Source organism: Periophthalmus magnuspinnatus, chromosome 10 (genome assembly GCF_009829125.3).
Source record: "Periophthalmus magnuspinnatus isolate fPerMag1 chromosome 10, fPerMag1.2.pri, whole genome shotgun sequence".
Taxonomy (NCBI): Eukaryota; Metazoa; Chordata; class Actinopteri; order Gobiiformes; family Gobiidae; genus Periophthalmus; species Periophthalmus magnuspinnatus.
In genome coordinates, this window is record NC_047135.1 from 4,908,811 (window position 1) to 4,915,846 (window position 7,036).

A 7,036-nucleotide genomic window follows, 5' to 3' on the forward strand; every position below is an offset into this window, starting at 1 on the left:
TGTCCACAGACCTTTAATCACAAATAAATAGATGGGGGAAGTCAGAGAACCCATTGGAAACTTGGTGCGACACAGGCAGAACATGCAAACCTAGTGCAGAAAGGCCCAGGGGCGGCACCAGACATTTTTGGTTTTAGGAGCTAACGGAGTACCAAGGTCTTCGATGTGCGTCCTCACTTAAGTGGACCCCCCTCCCCCTACCTAACAAGTTTAAATTTATCTGTGTAATCTCTCCGTCATTCAGGTATGATCCATAGTAAAAGCAAAATTCAAATCTGTCAAGTGGACAAAAAGTTGCAGGAGTGAAGCCGTTTCACTGCTCATCCAAGCCTCTTGTTCAGTTTTGGAAGTCGGATTTGTAGTCGCAGCATTTTGAACACTGACATTTAAATATTTTATCATATGTTTTATGAAAGTGGGGCAAAAATCTTTGGGGGAGCTATGGGACAGTATTGGCTATCCTAGAGAAGACTAGGGCCCCCTCAAGCCCCTCCACTGGCACTGCACAGCTTCGCTCCAGATCGGCTCTTTGGTTGCTCGTGATCGGAATTCCAAATATAAAGCCTGGCTCAAAAATCGCCCTATAACCACTAGCCTTGATGACGCTATGGGTGACATCACACTCATTTAGTCCTCTTCTTCATACAGTCTATGCCACAAACAAAAAAAGTGAATATAGAGGCAGGTAAGTCAAGTGAGCTACATCATTTATAACATTTTTACTCTGAATGTACATGGATTATTGCTTATTTCCAAACATGTCCCTACCAGGCTGAGGCTCGTCAAACGCAGAGCCCAAAGGAGCACGCAACACCTTTAATATTTCAATAATAGTTCAGATCTGGACCTGTTTGTGCTGCGAACAATTTCCGCCGTTATGGTGAAGGACCCACATTATGAGGGGAGATGAGGGCATTGCTGAAGGTTGGTTAAATATTGACATTGAACTGTGGCCCTTCTCCACTTTGACATGGTAATGAAATAAAAGCAGTTGGCCTTTACCTGTGATAAACTCAATAGTGTACATATCCATATATGGACAAATGGATGACGTCATCTCCTCTGATGCGGTACACTGACTCCTGGATTTAAGGTCTGATAAACTCTGACCACTGACTTCAAGTTTTCTTCATGCATCTCTTCTTATTTCTTTCATCTGATGCGCTCTCTAATTATTCAGAGCCAAGAAAGCAAAGTTTGTTTGTATAGTTTAATTATCTTACCTTGCCTTGACCTTAAATTCACACAGAGAATACAGTATGTGCAAAATATGTGAAATAACCACAAGACAAGAGCCGTGTGCTTATAAAAACCACAAACAATAAATCACAGCCCTAGATTGCCTGAGCCTATACCAGCTCTAAAGGAATGAGTTTAGCCTCTGGAGGAAAGTATTGGAAGGTGTGTTTGTGAGATAAGAGTTAGGTTGAGCTATACCTGACGGTTTGGCAACAAAATGATTTTAATGAATAAACCATGAGAAGCAAAACCATACGAATCAAAACCTGAATTCTCTGAAGGGACAAGCAAGGATTGGCATTTACTCACACTTTAGCTCAGAGTGATCCCACAAAAACATGGAGTCAGTGAGAAAAAGGGGGAAGAGATAAGAAGTCAAACCAATGCCAATACAGCACTAATGGGTCACATTATGTCAATTTTACATGCTTTATTTATTTATTTTTTTACAGCGTATGAATGTGCATTGTGTTCTGCGTCCTGATTGGCTGAGGGACTGTAGACCATTGTCCATCAGTCTCCTCTGTGCCGTGTCTCCTGTACAGTACAGAATGTGTTCAGACAAATTTACATAAATGTTGGATCACAATGTGACTCTGAAGTGCTGTATGTTTGCGAGTTTTCTCATTGACAAAACCCTCAATGTCGATGAACCCATGTTTCCCCGTCAAGAATATGAATCTCTTGACAGCTAGTAGTAAAAAAAAAGTTTATTTATGAGGGTTGTTTCAGAGCATCATCTTATATAAATATCAAATTAGTTTGGATCAATGTAATGGGCTGATGATTTACTCTGCGTGGAAATCATTTTTAAAAAGCAACATATTTACTTCTTGTTTGAGCTCATCAGATGTGAATTTCCATACAAATCCGAAGCCATGGCTCCCTTTGTGTGAGCTCCCCTTCCACTGTAATGTTTATGTCAAAGGCCCTGCACTGTCAAACCTTAGACCTTCTGAAAAGTACCACGCCACACTTGGGACTTCTTTGCAGTCTCATGCAAAGTAGTCTTATAGATTTTGGATTCTGACATCGATGGCAGTAACTTAATTTGGACTACATAGCAGAGATCATAAATGTCCCTGTTACTACTGTTTTTGAAAATAAGAAAACTTTTAGTGGTCCCACACACTGTTCCCTCCAAGCTGCGCGCGTGCGCAATTGCGCACTGCTGACACGGTCTCCGCGCACAGAAAATCTGCACTGCGCACAAAAAAATCAAACCAGAGTTGCAAATAAAATAAACATACAACAATTCATTCTGCGCTATTTTTCAATGTGAGTCAGTGAGTGTGACCGGTGATGAGCTGCTCCAGCCAATTATGTGATTCACATACGTATTTGTGCAGCTTATCAACGTCACTGACAGGCGTCCTCATGTGCCGCTACCAGTGTTTTAGCCAATGTGGCCGATGTGGAGTGAAAACTCGCTAATGATTCTAAGTGCTGTTTAACCCCTTAACGTTCCGACGGCCCGCTCTCAGTGTGTATTGGTCATTGAATACTGTTACTAGTTTATGAGTTGTAAAAATCAAATGATCGTGTCATATACTGAAAAAGAGTTACCGGACTGTCTCCCAGACACAGTGGGGCAATCTCACTCAGTGCACAGCAAAAGCTTCACACAATGGCTTTTACTCATAATACAAGTCAGAGCTTTACTATAAAAATGTTAAGTGTGTTTTCAACATTGGAGTTTACAGTTGGCTTGGTTTGGTTGGAAGCTCATGTTTTGCCATAGTTAAAATTAAATATTTATACTTCCAATAGCGTTAACATACTACACAGGTCATGAGCAAGATTTTTGTCATTTTTTCTTTGTATAAGTGGGTTAAAGCACTTAATTAAAAGTCTTATAACAGAAATGTAAATGCAGTAGTTTGATTCTTTTAATAAACCATTTAACTTGGATGGATGCGATGCAGCATGACCACAGTGCGCACGTCTGATGTTGCTCACAGTGGTCCATGTGACCGCTCAGGGAGTTTGTGTGTTTGCTCAGACTCGTGAAAACTTAGAGGGAACATTGGACCCACAATGGGGTTTGCAGCTGGTAAAGTATTTGGTTTAATTCCAGCTCAGGGAAGACTGTAACAGTAAATCACTCAGGTACCAGCAATGGAGGAACGTAACAAATTAAAAACAGTAAGTATAAATTTTAGGTATCTGTACTTTACCTGTGGATATTCCATCCATCCAGTCATCCATTTTCTTCCGCTTTATCCGGGGCCGGGTCGCGGAGGCAGCAGTTTCAGCAGGGAGGCCCACACTTCCCTCTTACGCACACACTCCCTCCAGCTCCTCCGGGAGGATCCCGAGGCATTCCCAGGCCAGCCGAGAGATATAATCCCTCCAGCGTGTCCTGGGCCTCCTCCCAATGGGACGTGCCCGGAACACCTCCCTAGGGAGGTGTCCAGGAAGCATCTGGAAAAGATACCCGAGCCACCTCAACTGGTTCCTCTCAACGTGTAGGAGCAGCGGCTCTACTCCGAGCTCCTCCCGTGTGACTGAGCTCCTATGTCTAAGGGAGCGCCCAGCCACCCTGTGGAGGAAACTCATTTTGACCACTTGTATCCGTGATCTTGTCCTTTCCGTCATTACCCAGAGCTCATGACCATAGTTGAGGGTAGGAATGTAGATTGACCGGTAAATCGAGAACTTTTTACTTTAACTTGACTACATTTGAGAGCAAGTATCTTTGCTATTTTGTTTCACTACATTTTGAGAAGGACTGAAAAGTATTTTTCATTATTGTTAACATTTGTAGTTTGAACAAACAAAAATATACAAAGAAAAACAGCCACAAAAAACATTGATCCAATTGTCTCTGTTGAACAAAATTCAGCACAAATCTTTATCAAAATGACTACAGCTTTCTTAGATCTCAAAATCTGTGTGAAATAATTTTACTTTTTACTCATTAAGTACATTTAATACTTGAACTTAAGCAGATTTTTTTCATGAGTTATTTTTCCTTTTACTTGAATATTTTTTTGCCCTGATATCGATACTGTACAAAACTAAGTACTTCTTCCTACACTGAGCACAAGTTTTTAACTATTAAACTGTTACATTTTGTTTGCTATTTTAGCACAATAACTTAAAAGTTTAATTGAGTTACACCAGATCTTTTTTCAAATATTGTGATAGTCAGCAAATCTAGAGGCAGCCACTGAGGCATGTCCTCATGTTTTTGGATTTGTCAGAAAACCACGGGACTCTCTTTACACTTCTTCTTTCCAAAATAGTTTTAAGTGAAATTTTAAAAATGGACCATGTGATCTCCAGTCTCTGATTCCTAAGATGAAACGGACTAAACGAACTCCAATGAACTCTGTGCTTCTCTGTGTCATGCTCCCGCCAGGTTGTTCCAGTGACACTGATGGAGGAGTCAACTGCAGAGGACAAATTTATGAAATAAGATATATGTTAACATTACCTTAACCTTAATTGGATAGTCTGGATAATTTAGGAAAAGAAAGTGTGTAGACATTGGATAAAGATAGGCAGTGTGAACAATATTCATATGCAATACATTGCTTGCTTCCTTACCAAGGTACAAAAAGTTCTGTTTCCCATAAAACAGAGATGTAGCAGCTGCCATTTATCATAACCTCGGGAAACTGAGAGGTAGCAACTGCATTTCGCTCATTTTGGTCATGGCCACATCTCTTCAGTGAAACCTCCTTTCATACAGGAGTGTTTGACTCCCACTAAGAGAGGACGATATAAGCCTCAAAGTAAACTCACTTGTAAGACTCTACTTTAGACTTTGCTAGCATTTGATACTTTTTAGACTCTGCATTTCTATTGCTGTGACTATCAATAAAGACTTAAAGTACAATTTTCATGCCTCTGTGCCTGTTCTTCATGCAACAGAATAGAAACCAACAAAGAAACTTGGTGAAGTATGTGCCCATCAACGCCTTGAAGTATGTGCCCATCAACGCCCTGAAGTATGTGCCCATCAACGCCCTGAAGTATGTGCCCATCAATGTCCTGAAGTATGTGCTCATCAATGCTCTGAAGTATGTGCCCATCAACGCCCTGAAGTATGTGCCCATTAATGGCCCGATGTATGTGCCCATCAACGTCCTGAAGTATGTGCCCATCAACGCCCTGAAGTATGTGCCCATCAACGCCCTGAAGTATGTGCCCATCAATGGCCCGATGTATGTGCCCATCAACGTCCTGAAGTATGTGCTCATCAACGCCCTGAAGTATGTGCCCATCAACGCCCTGAAGTATGTGCCCATTAATGGCCCGATGTATGTGCCCATCAACGTCCTGAAGTATGTGCTCATCAACGCCCTGAAATATGTGCCCATCAACGCCCTGAAGTATGTGCCCATCAACGGCCCGAAGTATGTGCCCATCAACACCCTGAAGTATGTGCCCATCAACGCCCTGAAGTATGTGCCCATCAGTGCCCTGAAGTATGTGCTCATCAACGCCCTGAAGTATGTGCTCATCAATGGCCTGAAATGATGAGCTCGTAGTCTCCATATTGACTGATTTTATCCAAAGGTGTGGTCAAGCCAACTAACAGGTAAGAAACCTCTTGCGTTAAAATACGGAGTTCTGCATATTGGATTCTTTTTCGCTAAATGTAACTTTATGAGTTTGCCAGACTTTATGCCAGTATGTGAATGATTTTAATATGTATGTGCACAAAGTAAAGAAGTTTTGAGAGATAAAAGCGCTAAGGGTACCAAAATATAAAGGCAAATATAAAGGCGCCAAGGCAACATTTATTTACAGAGAATAAATACTGAGATAACTATTCTTGATTATTGAGTCTAGAATACATGGTGTGTGCTACATATTCTCAAAGGCACTAGGTGTCAAGGTAACGAATATTTAAAAAAGAATAAATACTGAGGCAACTAAGTGAAGGCCAAGCAAAGCCCACAGTGTGTGTGCTCTATTCTTAACTAATTGTTGATATTCTTAACTAGTAGTGAGTATAAAATACATGCTCTGTGACACATATTCTTAAAGTGACATTAGCTTCCAGTGTGTGCAAGATACTTTTTAAAGGTGCTGTGTGTATTATTTTTAACTAGTTTTTGATTGTAGATTGCATGCTGCGTGATACACACTCTTAAAGTGACAGTACTCTTAACAAATTTAAAATTTAATATTCTTACAGTAATAATTTTAATAAATTCCAATAATACAGTGTTCTTATGGTAACCTAATTTTGACAAATTTTGGATTTTAACATATAAAACACTGAAATTGTTAATACAAAATGGCACAATAACACTCCTAGAACATTTACAGTGCAAGTTGCATGAGGATGAAGCAGATCCTGTACAAGCTAAGGCTAAAATCACAGTGATTAAAATGCTGTTTAATAAAAATAATGAAAAAAGATTAGTTCATTGTGGTAAAGGCACACACACCCCAGCCAACGCTCAATGGGAAAAAATTAGTGATGGGCAAAATGAACAGAGGCTTCGAAGCGTGAGTCGAGTAATCAGTGCAGCTACAAAGCAAAGTGTGGTTCGAAGCATGGTTTGGTGATGTCTGTGATGATGCTTGAACCGTCCTGAAGCACCACGTGACTGATTCAAGAAGTGGTTTGCTGGTTTAGGAAATGCCGCGTGTCATTTGAAGCATAAAAGCCTCAGCAAATGGCAATGGAGTCCCCCGAACATCTTGTGTTGTCTGACTGCATTTGCAAGTCTTTCCAAATCGAAGATGGAACCAGCACCAAAAAAAAGAAAGTACTCCCCGGTTTGGGAGTACTTTGACCTCGTAACTGCCAATAAGGTTTGTCCTATAAGAAATA

The 7,036-nt window shown here is 40.7% G+C and overlaps 1 protein-coding gene across 1 annotated transcript in view; it reads right to left on the reverse strand.

Annotated features, from left to right (window-relative positions):
• dctn4 (dynactin 4) overlaps nt 1-6,733 on the reverse strand; it is a 44,006-nt gene extending 37,273 nt beyond the window's left edge. The window contains exon 1 of the mRNA XM_033974210.2: nt 6,730-6,733. The gene's annotated coding sequence lies outside the window, so the exon portion shown is untranslated. The remainder of the gene's footprint in view (nt 1-6,729) is intronic.
• Between the last annotated feature and the right edge of the window lie 303 nt (nt 6,734-7,036).